We start from the raw sequence: 13,922 nt of genomic DNA on the forward strand, positions 1-13,922 counted from the left end.
GGGAGGTAGGACTGCATCTGCATCTTGGCTCCGCTGTCCCATCGGACTTCACTTACAAAACGTAAATTCAAAGATAAAGTTAGTTATTAAGAAGTTCAAAAATGGCAACTGCAGAACATTAACCTCAAGCAAGGGGCCCTCAGAACATGAGGCCCTGTGAACCTGCAGAGGGCATACGCATACAAAGCTGGCCCTGCCTCACTGTATCCTGGGGGGGGGTCTCCACCACCATGAAAAATAAAGGTTTTTGTCGTCCATAACATTACTTTTAGCTCAGTAAATAGGCCAGTGACCTTTGCCCTTATCTCAACTAGCCTAGGGACCTGCGGCCTCGCTAACAGATCCCAGAACTAAGAAAATTCAGAAACATTTGCACCATTCCCGAAGCCTCCAGCTATCAGAAGCATCTTTCTACACACTGATGAACTTTTTTCTTTATTGTGCTCTAAGTGATAGTTTACAAATCAAGTTAGTCTCATACAAAAATTTATATACACCTTGCTATATACTACTAATTGCTCTCCCTCTAATGAGACAGCACATTCCTTCCCTCCACTCTCTCTTTTCATCCCCACTTGGGCAGCTTCTGACCCTCTCTTCCCTCTCATCTCCCCTTCAGACAGGAGATGCCAACAGTCTCATGTGTCTACTTGATTCAAAAAGCTCATTCTTCACCAGTATTATTTTCTATCCCAGAGTCCGTTCCAATCCCCACATGAAGAGTTGGCTTTAGAAATGGTTCCTGTCTTGGGCTAACAGAAGGTCTAGGGACCATGACCACAGGGGTCCTTCTAGTCTCAGTCAGACCATTAAGTCTGGTCTTTTTAAGAAAATTTTGGGGCTGCATCCCACTGCTCTCCTGCTCCCTCAGGGGTTCTCTGTTGTGTTCCCTGTCAGGGCAGTCATCGGTTGTAGCCAGGCACCATCTAGTTCTTCTGGTCTCAGGATGATGTAGTCTCTCTAGTTTATGTGGCCCTTTCTGTCTCTTGGGCTTACAATTACCTTGTGTCTTTGGTGTTTTCCATTCTCCTTTGGTACAGATGGGTTGAGACCAACTGATACATCTTAGATGGCCGTTTGCTAGCCTTTAAGACCCCAGACACCACTCTCCAAAGTGAGATGCAGAATGTCTTCTTAATAGATTTTATTATGCCAGTCGACTTAGACATCCCCTGAAAACATGATCCCCAAACCCCCAACCCTGCTACACTGGCCTTCAAAGCATTCAGTTTATTCAGGAAACCTCTTTGCTTTTGGTTTAGTCCAGTTATGCTGACCTTTCCTGTATTGTGTGTTGTCTTTCTCTTAACCTAAAGTAGTTCTTATCTACTATCTAATTAGTGAATACCCCTCTACCACCCTCCCTCCCTCCCCCATCTCGTAATCATCAAAGAATATTTTCTTCTCTGTTTAAACTATTTCTCGAGTTCTTATAATAGTGGTCTTATACAATATTTGTCCTTTTGCAACTAATTTCACTCAGCATAATGCCTTCCAGATTCCTCCATGCTATGAAATATTTCACAGATTCATCACTGTTCTTTATCGTTGCATAGTATCCCATTCTGTGAATATACCATAATTTATTTATCCATTCATCTGCTGATGGGCATCATGGTTGCTTCCACCTTTTTGCTACTGTAAACAGTGCTGCAACGAACATGGGTGTGTGCATATATCTGTTCATGTAAAGGCTCTTATTTCTGCAGGATATATTCCAAGGAGTGGGATTGCTGGATCGTGTGGTAGTCCTATTTCTAGCTTTTTAAGGAAGCACCAAATCAATTTCCAAAGTGGTTGTACCATTTGACACTCCCACCAACAGTATAGAAATGTTCCAGTCTCTCCACAGCCTCTCCAACATTTATTATTTGTGTTTTTTGGATTAACGCCAGTGAGGTGCAATCTCATTGTAGTTTTGATTTGCATTTTTCTAATGGCTAATGATGGTGAGCATTTCCTCATGTATCTATTAGCTACCTGAATGTCCTCTTTAGTGAAATGCTGTTCATATCTTTTGCCCATTTTTTAATTGGGTTATTTGCTTTTTTGTAGTGGAGTTTTTGCAGTATCACGTAGATTTCAGAAATCAGGCGCTGATTGGAAATGTCACAGCTAAAAACTTTTTCCCAGTCTGTAGGTGGTCTTTTTACTCTTTTGGTGAAGTCTTTTTGTTTTTTTGGATGAGCATAGGTGTTTGATTTTTAGGAGCTCCCAGTTATCTAGTTTCTCTTCTGCATTGTTAGTAATGTTTTGCATACTGTTTATGCCATGTATTAGGGCTCCTAACATTGTCTCTTTTTTTTCTTCCATGATCTTCATCGTTTTATATTCAGATCTTTGATCCATTTTGAGTTGGTTTTTGTGCATGGTGTGAGGTATGGATCTTGTTTCATTTTTTTTGCAGATGGATATCTACTTATGCCAGCACCATTTGTTAACCAGGCTCTCTTTTCCCCATCTAACTGACTTTGGGCCTTTGTCAAATATCAGCTGCTCATATGTGGATGGATTTATGTCTGGATTCTCAATTCTGTTCCATTGGTCTACATATCTGTTGTAGTACCAGTACCAGGCTGTTTTGACTACCGTGGTTATATATAATAGGTTCTAATAGGTTCTAAAATCAGGTAGATTTTTGTTCTTCTTTTTCAGTAATGCTTTACTTATCTGCGGCCTCTTTCCCTTCCATATGAAGCTGATGATTTGTTTCTCCATCTCATTAAAAAATGTCCTTCGAATTTAGATCGGAATTAAATTGTATCTATAGATTGCTTTTGGTAGAATAGACATTTTTATAGTGTTAAGTCTTCCTATACATGAGCAAGGTATGTTTTTCCACTTATATAGGTCTCTTTTGGTTTCTTGCAGAAGTGTTTAGTAGTTTCTTTGTATAAGTCTCTTACATTTCTGTTAAGATTTATTCCTAAGTATTTTATCATCTTGGGGGCTACTGTAAATGACATTGATTTGGTGATTTCCTCTTCAATGTTGTTTTTGTTGGTGTAGAGGAATCCAACTGATTTTTGTATGTTTATCTTATATCCCGATACTCTGCTGAACTCTTCTATTAGTTTCAGTAGTTTTCTGGAGGATTCCTTTGGGTTTTCTGTGTATAAGATCATGTCATCTGCAGATAGAGATACTTTTATTTCTTCCTTGCCAATCTGGATGCCCTTTATTTCTTTATCTAGCCTAATTGCTCTGGCTAGGACCTCCAGCACAATGTTGAATAAGAGTGGTGATAAAGTGCATCCTTGTCTGGTTCCTGATCTCAAGGGGGAATGCTTTCAGACTCTCTCCATTTAGGATGATGTTGGCTATTGGCTTTGTATAAATGCCCTTTATTATGCTGAGGAATTTTCCTTCTATTCCTATTTTGCTGAGAGTTTTTATCATGACTGGGTGTTGAACTTTGTCAAATGCCTTTTCTGCAACAATTGATAAAATCGTGTGATTCTTGTCTTTTTTTTATATGAGGGATTACATTAATTGTTTTTCTAACATTGAACTATCTCTGCATACCTGGTAGGAATCCCACTTGGTCATGGTGAATTATTTTTTTTGATATGTTGTTGAATTCTACAGGCTGGAATTTTGTTGAGGATTTTTGCATCTAAGTTCATGAGGGATACAGGTGTGTAATTTTTTTTTGTGTGTGGTGTCTTTACCTGGTTTTGGTATCAGGGATATGCTGGCTTCATAGAATGAGTTTGGGAGTATTCCATCCTTTTCTATGCTCTGAAATCCTTTAGCAGTGGTGTTAACTCTTCTCTGAAGGTTTGGTAGGGCTCTGCAATGAAGCCGTCTGCCTGGGCCAGGGCTTTTTTTAGTTTGCAGGTTTTTGATTACCTTTTCAATCTCTTCCTTTGTTATGGGTCTATTTAGTTGTTCTACCTGTTTGTGTTAGTTTAGGTAGGTAGTGTGTTTCTAGGAAATCATCCATCTCTTCTAGGTTTTCATATTTGTTAAGAGTACACTTTTTCATAGTAATCTGATACGATTCTTTTAATTTCAGTTGGGTCTGTAATAGCGCCCGTGTCATTTCTTACTCGGGTTATTTGCTTCCTCTCCTGTTTTTCTTTTGTCAGTTTGCCCAATGGTTTATCAATTTTGTTAATTTTTTTCAAAGAACCAGCTTTTGCTCTTGTTAATTCTTTCAATTGTTCTTCTGTTTTCTATTTCATTTAATTCTGGTCTAAATTTTATTATTTGCTTTCTTCTGGTGCCTGAGGGTTTCTTTTGCTGCTCTCTTTCTACTTGCTTAAGTTGTAGGGGTAATTCTTTGATTTTCACCCTTTCTTCTTTTTGGATGTGTGCATTTATTGATAGAAATTGACCTGTAAGCACTGCTTTCGCTGTGTCCCAAAGGCTCTGATAGAATGTCTTTTCATTCTCATTGGATTCTATGAATTTCTTTATTCCATCCTTAATGTCTTCTATAACCCAGTCTTTTTTGAGCAGGGTTTTGTTCAGTTTCCAAGTGTTTGAGTTCTTTTCCCTGCTTTTTCTGTTATTGATTTCTACTTTTATGGCCTTATGGTCAGAGAAGACGCTTTGTAATATTTCAATGTTTTGGATTCTGCTAAGGCTTGCTTTATGACCTAATGTGTGGTCTATTCCAGATAATGTTCCATGTGCACTAGAAAAGAAAGTATACTTGACTCCTGTTGGGTGGAGTGTTGTGTGTATGTCTATAAGGTCAAGTTGGTTGATTATGGCATTTAGATCGTCCACGTCTTTATTCAGCTTCTTTCTGGATGTCTTCTCCTTCACTGAAAGTGGTGTGTTGAAGTCTCCTACTGTTGTTGTGGAGCTATCTTACTTTTCAATGCTTTTAGTTTGTTTTATGTATCTTGCAGCCTGTCATTGGGTGCATAAATATTAAATATGGTTATATCCTCCTGGTATATTGCCCCTTTAATCATTATATAGTGCCTTTCCTTATCCTTTGTGGTGGATTTAACTTTAAAGTCTATCTTGTCAGAAATTAACATTGCCGCTTCTATTCTTTTTTGATTTTTGTTTGCTTGATATATTTTTTTCCATCCTTTCAGTTTTAGTTTGTTTGTGTCTCTAAGCCTAAGGTGTGCCTCTTGTAGGTAGCTTATAGACGGATCTTGTTTTTTAATCCATTCTGCCACTCTCTGTCTCTTTATTGGTGCATTTAGTCCATTTACATTCAGCATAATTATGGATAGGTATGAATTTAATGCTATCATTTTGATGTCTTTTTTTGTGTGTTGTTGACAGTTTCTTTTTCCCACTTAATTTTTTGTGCTGAGTAGTTTATATATTGTCTTTTCCTCACATTCGTGGTTGTTGCTTTTGTTTCTGCTGAGTCTCTATTTTTTTCTTGTATTTTATTTTGATGAGTAGGATAGTTTGTCTCCTTTGTGGTTACCTTAATATTTACCCCTATTTTTCTAAATTTAAACCTAACTTTTATTTCTTTGTATCACCTTGTCTCCCTCTCCATGTGAAAGATCTCTGACTACATTTCTTAGTTCCTCTTTATTGTTTTAATGTTGTCTTCTTTTACACAATAACATCGCAGTTTCCCCGTTTGGGCTGTTTTTTTAATCTTGATTTATTTTTGTGATTTCCCTGTCTGGGTTGACATCTGATCACTCTCTCCAGTGTTCTAGTCTTGGGTTGACACCTGATATTATTGATTTTCTAACCAAAGAACTCCCTTTAGTATTTCTTGTAGTTTTTGTTTGGTTTTTACAAATTCCCTAAACTTCTGTTTATCTGTCCTACTGATGAACTTTTTATAACCACATAAAGGAAAAAGAAACTACCATACTTTTTAAAATTTAAATATCATTTCTATTACAGAATCAGCTGGGTTTTTATATACCAGCAATGAGAAATCTTATAGGGAAATCAGGAATACAAATGTATTCACAATAGCACCTAAGAGAATAAAATACCTAGGAATAAATTTAACCAGGAGTAAAAGACTTATACAATGAAAAGTATACAAAAACTACTAAAAGAGATTAAAGAAGACTTAAATAAATGGAAAGATTTTTCTTGTTCTTGGGCTAGAAGATTTAATATTGTTACGATATCAATACTGCCCAAAGCAATCTATAGATTCAATGCAATTCCAAGGAAAATTTAAACAGCTTTTTTTACAGAAATGGAAAAGCCAATTCCCAACTTTTTATGGAACAGCAAGAGTCTCCTAAAGCTAAAGCAAAGTGGAAAGAGAAGAACTAAGTAGGACAACTCATACTTTCTGATTTTAAAACATATTATACAGCAAGCATAATCAAAACAGCCTGGTACTTGTATAATAATAGACACATAGACCAATGGAATAGAACTGAGAGTCCAGAAATAAACCCACATATATATACAGTCAACTGATTTTTGACAAGTATGCCAAATCCATTTGATGGGGAAAGAAGTGTCTCTTCAATAAATGGTGCTAGGAAAATTGGATTCCACATGCAGAAAAATGAAACAGGATCCATGCCTCACACCATACACAAAAACGGATTCAAAATGGATTACTGATGTAACTGTGAAAACTAAAATCATAAAATCCTTAAAAGAGAAAGCAGGGGCAATGCTGTCCGACCTAGCCTTTAACAATGGAGTATCTAATGTAATAACAAAAGCACAAACAGCAAAAGACAAAATAAATAAATGGGACTTCATAAAAATTAAAAACTTTTGTTTATCAGAAGACTTTACTGAAAGCGTGAAAACACAAGCGATGGGGAGAATATCTTTGGACCCCATATATGCAATAAGAATATAACAACACATACACATATATACATATACATATACATATACATATACATATACATATACATATACATATACATAACTTCAACAACTTAACAACAAAAAAGACAAACCAATCATAAAACGGGCAAAGAACCTGAGTAGACATTTCACCAAACAGGATACTCAAATGGCCACCGAACACATGAAAAGATGCTCAGCATCATTAGCCATCAGAAAGACGAAAATCAAAGCCACAATGAGATACCATTTCCCTCCCACTAGGATGGGTAAGATTTAAAAACAGAAAATAACAAATGTTGGTGAGAATGTGGGGAATCTGGAACCCTTAATCACTGTTGCTGGAATCAAAATGGTACAGCAATCGTGGAAAACAGTGCCGTGGTTCCTCAAAAAACGAAAAATAGAACTACCATATGACCCAGCAATTCCACTCCTAGGTATATACCCAAAAAACTGGAAAGCAGAGACTCAAACAGATACTTGGTCACCAGAGTTCATTGCAGCACTACTCACAATAGCCAAAAGGTGGGAAGAACCTAAATGCCCATCAACAGATGGATAAACAAAATGTGGTTACATACATACAGCCAGTAGGAGAAATGAAGTCTTGATACATGCTACAATGTGGATAGAGCTTAAAAGACATTATGCTGAGTGAAATAAATCAATCACAAAAGGAGAAATATTCTATGACCTCCCTTATATAAAAAGACAAGAACAGGCAAATGTATAGAGACCGAAGTTTATAAGTGGGTACCAGGGACAGAAGGGAGGAGGAAGGGGGGGTGGTTAATGGTGATGGAAATATTGCATTGATTAAGGGTAGGGTTGCACAGCAAATTACCGTAACTGCTGTGAATAAGTTGTATACCTGTAAAAAGTTGAACAGGTAAAAGTTGTGTGATATATTTACAACAACGACAGAAAAAAAAAAAAAAAGAGTAGCTGCTGAGGCTGATTATGTACTACCAAAAACCTCATTGGATTTTGCTCCTTGGTTTGGAGGTTTAGGGTCATGGTATCATGGGATATCCCTGTTAATTAGCCTAATAACACATTTAGTGCTTCTGTTCTACCTCCTAGTTCACTGCACAGTGCCTGGGGTCTTAAAAGCTTGCATGATAATTGGTCTCCGTTCACCTGGAGCAATAGAGGAAGAAGGAGAGTCAGGAATAGAAAGAGGGTATGGAAGGTGTGGCAAATTGTCTTCATGAACTGCCTCCTTTGCCATGAGACCAGAAGAATTGGATTGTGCCCAGCTACCATAACTGAACGTTTGCATCAAAAATTCCATAGAAGAGTCTTAATCACAAAGGGGAAAATGCAAAACAGAATTTCAAATTCTCATGGACTCTAGACTTTCTGGAACCACGGAGGCTGGATGAACCCCTGAAACCACTGCTTTTAAATAATCTTTAAACCTTAAACCAGAAATATCCCCTGAAGTCTTCTTGAAACCAAACAACAGTTTAGTTTAATTACTAAAGCATGTCTGGCTTGAGGAGGGCTGTGGTGCTTCAGAGGTAGATTTCTCACCATCCATGCAGGATATCTGAGTTCGATTCCTGGCTAATACCTCATGTGCAACCACTACCCATCCGTCAGGGGAGGCTTGTGTGTTGCTACGATGCTGGTCAGGTTTCGGTAGAGCTTCCAGACTAAGATATTCTAGGAGAAAGGGCCTGGCCATCTACTGGCGAAAATCAGCCAGTAAGAAGAACCCTATGGATCCCAGTGGTCTCATCCCATTCTGTACAGGATCACCATGAATCAGGGGCCAACGTGACGGCAGCTAACAACAACAACTATATACTATTGCCACATCAGTGCCTCTTTATCTGCTGAACGAAATGCCTGTATTTCTACTCCATCATGCAAGTACACTGGAACTTTCTGAGCAATTTCAGCAACCACTGTTACTGGTATTTTAACTTTCGCTGTTGTAATTTTAAAGCTTTTTATGCCTTAAAAAACACGACCCAGGTGATGACACTTGGAGCCCTGGTGGCATAGTGATTAAACATTCCACTGCTAACCAAAGGATCAGCAGTTCAAATCGACCACTCACTCCTTGGAAACCCTACAGGGCAGGTCTACTCTGTCCTATAGTGTCACTATGAGTAGGAATCAACTTGATGGCAATAGGTTTGGTTTGGTTTGGTTATTGGATGACACGAGATCTAATGCAAGGAAAATGAACAAACTATTAACTTTGGAATGGAGATAAGACATAACCAAATATTATATTTTAAAAGGTCAAAACAACTACCACAACACTCCTTGACATTAATTTAGGAGACAGCATGGTCTGACACATAGGGCAGGAAACTCTTTCTTAAACAGGTAGACAGTAAATATTTTAGCTTTTGCAGGCTATAAGATCTGCTACAACTATGCAATTCTGCTTTTGTACGTTGAGCATAGCCAGGAGCATGTCTGAGTTTAAATAAAACTGTATTTACAACAATAGGTAGCAGGCTAGATTTGGCCCAGGTACTGTGCGTATTTACAACAACACGTGGCAGGTTGCCAGCCCCTCCTCTATAGCTATAGAACTCATCTTTCCTTCTTCTAATGTACCATTTTTTTGCTTATAAAAAACAGTAGTTTCCCCACCTACCACCGTTCTCCCATTCCCCCTAAGAGCTGATTTTGAAACTCTAAAAAGTAGCATTAAAATCTAAAATTTTAAGTTTGCAAAAACTTTGTAAGACTATTCAAGAAAATGGGGGGAGAAAAGGGAAGAATAAGCTGTCAACATGGCTACAACATCAAAGTCTCAAAATTATATCATGATTACGGTGATGCTTAATAACCGTATGTGTTAAAACTCACCAAATTATACACTTAAAAATAATTAATTGCATGTAATACTTAATAAAGTTGATGTGAAAAAAGCTTAAAGCTACCCCCCCCCCAAAAAAAGTCTGACTCGAGCATTACGATCTTTTAAGATCTGTCTGTATGGGATCAAACAGAGAAGAGCAACTCGAAAGGTTAGATAGGAGCCTCAGGGGACAGTGAGCTTACCTCAAAGAGAGGTGAATAACTTGGAAAAGGAGGGTGAGAATGACTGCACAACTTGAAGTATGTGACCAATGGGACTGAACTGTACATGGAGAAATGGCTGAACTGGTGTAAGTTGTGCTAATATTCTCAACAACAAAATAAAATAAATCATAAAAAAATATACCATTTCTGTTCACTAAAATAGCTACATGTCCTTCTTTTAGCTGACACAGGATGTAATTTTTATCTGACAAAGAATATTCCAGATTTTGGAAATCAAGACAGGCAAGCGTGACGTATGACAATTATGATATCCATATCACGACGGGTAAACATTAGAGATAACAATTATACGCCATATATAAATATAAAAAACTCTATGCACATCCTAGTTCCCCATTTGTTTTATGAAAGACTATCATATGGTTCAGCTGTAATCAGAAAGGTGAAGCTCTGTAGGATGCGGTCTATCTCTACATTTCAATGTGATGACTGCTCTAAAAAAAAAAAATCCCTTACCCAGCTGACTCACATTTAGCTTGTGATCATCACAGGCCACAGACGGGTTCTGGCCTTGCCTGTATAGCATCAGTTCTGATTCATTTTTATATGGAAGACATTTGTCTATTTGCTTTTTATCTTACTGTTTATCTCTTCTACACTTTCTTCTCTTCCGTGTTCTGATTCATTAACACTATACGGAATTTTAAGCAACCAACTGCCTTGTCCCACGTGGTAATGTTGGGATGGCTATGGGACAAGTCTCTACTGTTACCTGGGTCAGCTAAGAAATTGGACCCAACTCATACCCTCAGAGACAAAGGAGAGGGTACGGAAAACAGGCAGGGATCCAGGCAAAGCCTGCAGGACTGCTGGGTTAACCTGGTGCTGATGGTTAAAAGAAGGGGCCTGGGTAACCCCCAGATTATGGCCATTACAGGATGCGCCATGGCTTTAAGTGGAAATTTTTTACATCAAATTGTGTGCTTTGATTAACACTGAAATCAGCCCGCATTTGCTGCTCATAAGCCATGTGGGAGCTGAGACACTGGCTCCCCGGGGATGCGCGTGGAAAGTCACAGGCTAGGGAGCCAAATTCCTCTCAGGGGATTCATCGTCTTCGCTTTCAGCGACAGGTCATTCAGAAAAAGACCATGGTTTTCTCTCGTTCCCTTGACTGATCTTCAAGCACTGCACGCTCCTGAGGAACCCTGAGTGTAGTGCTCTAAGCAGACGCTTGTGTCAGCTCAGGCTCCACCATGGGGAGCTACGGCCAAGCGACCGGGCCGCCAGAGAGCACTACAGGCACTGGGCTATGTGGACAACTGACATGACTAAAAGGAGGCTGTTGTTTTTGCCGTTGAGTTGGTTCTGACTCATAGCAACCCCATGGGCACAGCAGATTGCCCCACAGGGTTTTCTAGGCTGTGATCTCTACAGGAGATAACCAGGTCTTTCTTCCAGGGAGCTGCTGGCTGGGTTTGAACTACCAACTTTTCAGTTAGCAGTGGAGTGCTTAACTGTTGCACCACCCAAAACAAAAACTCACTGCCATTGAGCTGACTCTGACTCATAGCGACCCTATAAGACAGAGTAGAACTGCCCCATAGGGTTTCCAAGGCTGTAAATCTTTACTAAAGTAGACTGCCACATCTTTCTCACATGGAGTGGCTAGTGGGTTTGAACCACTGAACTTGTGGTTAGCAACTGAGTGCTTAACCACTGTGCCACCAGGGCTCCTAAAAAGGTTACCATCCCAGAACAATCTTCTATGGAACTCTACTAGCGGCTAACTCCAAAACATCTAATTTTTTTTTACTAGTGTGCATCCGTTTGACAAGGAAAACCTAACTGAATTTTCCTTTCCGTCATGATTTTAGCAAGATCAAATTAAATGACTCAATAGGACAAACACATTTAAGACAAAGACAGATGGTTCACAAAAACAAACAGAAAAGGCTTCTTCGGTAATAGATGAAAAGGACAGGATTTAATTCTCCCCATGTGTAAAAACCTAACACTCCTTTCCAGGTAAAGCCAGTCCTCTCTGTACTATGAAAATGAATGGTGTCAACCGCTACACTGCACGTTTCAGCCAAAGTCAGTCAGTCTGTGGACAAAAGTGCTGGGACCACTCCCAGCTCTGACATAAAAATTAGTCTGCATTATTTCTTTCACAGAGCCCTTGTGGGGCAGTGGTTAAGAGCTCAGCTACTAACCTAAAGGTCGGCAGTTCATATCCACCAGCCACTCCTTGGAAACCCTATGGAACAGTTCTACTGTGTCCTATAGGTCGCTATGAGTCAGAATCCACTCAACAGCAACAGGTTTTGGTTTATTTTCTTTCATAATAGAAATCCAAAAAATATGGTTTTCCTTTACTGAAAAACATATAATCACAGACTTAGCCCAGATAGGATCCTTAATGTATGCTGGCTTTATCTGATATTACAGTGGCTTTAACTGTAAGAGAAAGAAGGGTCTCGTAAGGTGTAATTATTTATCAGACATTATTCAAAGTCCAGATCACATTTTGCTGGAAAATAGCTGTCATCTTTATCAAGAGTTAGACCTACACTACTGGTAGCCACACAGATTAACCTCACAAGATTCAGAATTGTAACTAAACCTTGCCTTTTGCACAGATCCTGCAAAAATAATGGCAGAAGGTACGGTGAGCAATTCAATTATATCCCATCAAGGAAAAAAAATGAATTGTGACCCTCTGAACTGTGAATGGAAACCCTGGTGGTGTAGTGCTGAAGTGCTATGGCTGCTAACCAGAAGGGCGGCAGTTTGAACCCACCAGGCGCTCCCTGGAAACTCTATGAAGCAGTACTACTCTGTCCCTTAGGGTCGCTATGAGTCGGAATCAACTTGACCGCAACGGGTTTTGAACTATAAATGCATCCCAATTTCACAGCTGTTTAGAATGTGTTAAGGAGGGGATATATTCCTTACAAATCAACAAAATATATAGTTTTCGATCACTCAGAAAGAAGGAAATAATCATAAAACGGAGCAAAGTAAAAAAAAAAAGGGACCAATTAATTACAAAACAGAGATTACATGGAACTCAGAAGGCTTTTTTGTCAAGAGAAGTTGTGATGATCTAAAAAATGAATTCTTCTGTTGGGGGCAGTAAAAGAAGTTTTGGATTTAAGTAATGGTTATGGCTGCACAACACTGGGAATGTAATTAACGTCACTGAATTGTACACTTCAAAATGCTAAATTTTATGACATATATACATAAAAAAAGTCACGATTTTAAAAAGTGAATTAGAAGCATGAGAGGAGAGAAATATGAAGAAAAAAAAGGACAGGCTTCTTTTTATAGAGATGAGAAAATCTGAAAGACATTTCTTGGCAAGGAAATACAAGCAATGGGTGGTTCAGTGGTAGAACTCTTGTCTTCCATGTGGGAGACCCAGGTTCGATTCCCAGCCAATGCACCTCAAGCTCAGCCACCACCTGTCTGTCAGTGGAGGCTTGCATGTTGCTATGATGCTGAACAGGTTTCGGCAGAGCTTCCAGACTAAGAGAGACTAGGAAGAAAGGCCTGGCAATCTACTTGCAAAATATCAGCCAGTGAAAACCCAAACCATCTGATCCACAACTGATCACAGGGATGGTGCAGGACTTACCAGGAGTCGTGGGCCTACTCAACAGCAATGAACAACGATGATCAAAAAGGTCCTACTGCAGTGGCGGAGGGAGGCAGACATGCTCCAGTGGAAACAGATAGTGATACGCCAGTGAATTCAGGGAATGTGCCCAGGTCAGCAAGACATGGTGGAGAAACAGACAAGACAGTGGGGGAAGGAAGGAGCAGCATTCCTGAGTCCACAGAACCTGAGACGCCAAGGGCACGGCTGCAGTGGAACCAAGGGCACGGCTGCAGAGGAACCAAGTCCATCTGAGACAAGGCAAAATCAAGCCTGCTACCTTGCGATGCAATTAAGAGCAAAGCTACCAATAAATTAAGTCAGAAGCACCCCCATGCCATGCAGCTTTGGGCTGTTCAGCTCCACTGTGTGTTTAAGTTAAATTCCTGCCCATCCCTACTGCTTCATGCGTTCTGAAGGACCTGGTCACTGCATGGGAGGGGATTCCCAAGTACACATATGCAGCCCACTCCAGCTG

At 39.4% G+C, this 13,922-nt stretch overlaps 1 protein-coding gene across 3 annotated transcripts in view; it reads right to left on the reverse strand.

Moving 5' to 3' along the window:
* The window catches only part of RETREG1 (reticulophagy regulator 1), a 184,138-nt gene that overhangs the window by 135,173 nt on the left and 35,043 nt on the right, over nt 1-13,922 (reverse strand). The window contains exon 1 of one of the 3 annotated variants that reach the window (XM_023545394.2): nt 13,424-13,922. The exons of the other annotated variants lie outside the window; for them this stretch is intronic. The gene's annotated coding sequence lies outside the window, so the exon portion shown is untranslated. The remainder of the gene's footprint in view (nt 1-13,423) is intronic. 3 annotated transcript variants of the gene reach the window in all.

Source organism: Loxodonta africana, chromosome 2, assembly GCF_030014295.1.
Source record: "Loxodonta africana isolate mLoxAfr1 chromosome 2, mLoxAfr1.hap2, whole genome shotgun sequence".
Classification (NCBI taxonomy): domain Eukaryota; kingdom Metazoa; phylum Chordata; class Mammalia; order Proboscidea; family Elephantidae; genus Loxodonta; species Loxodonta africana.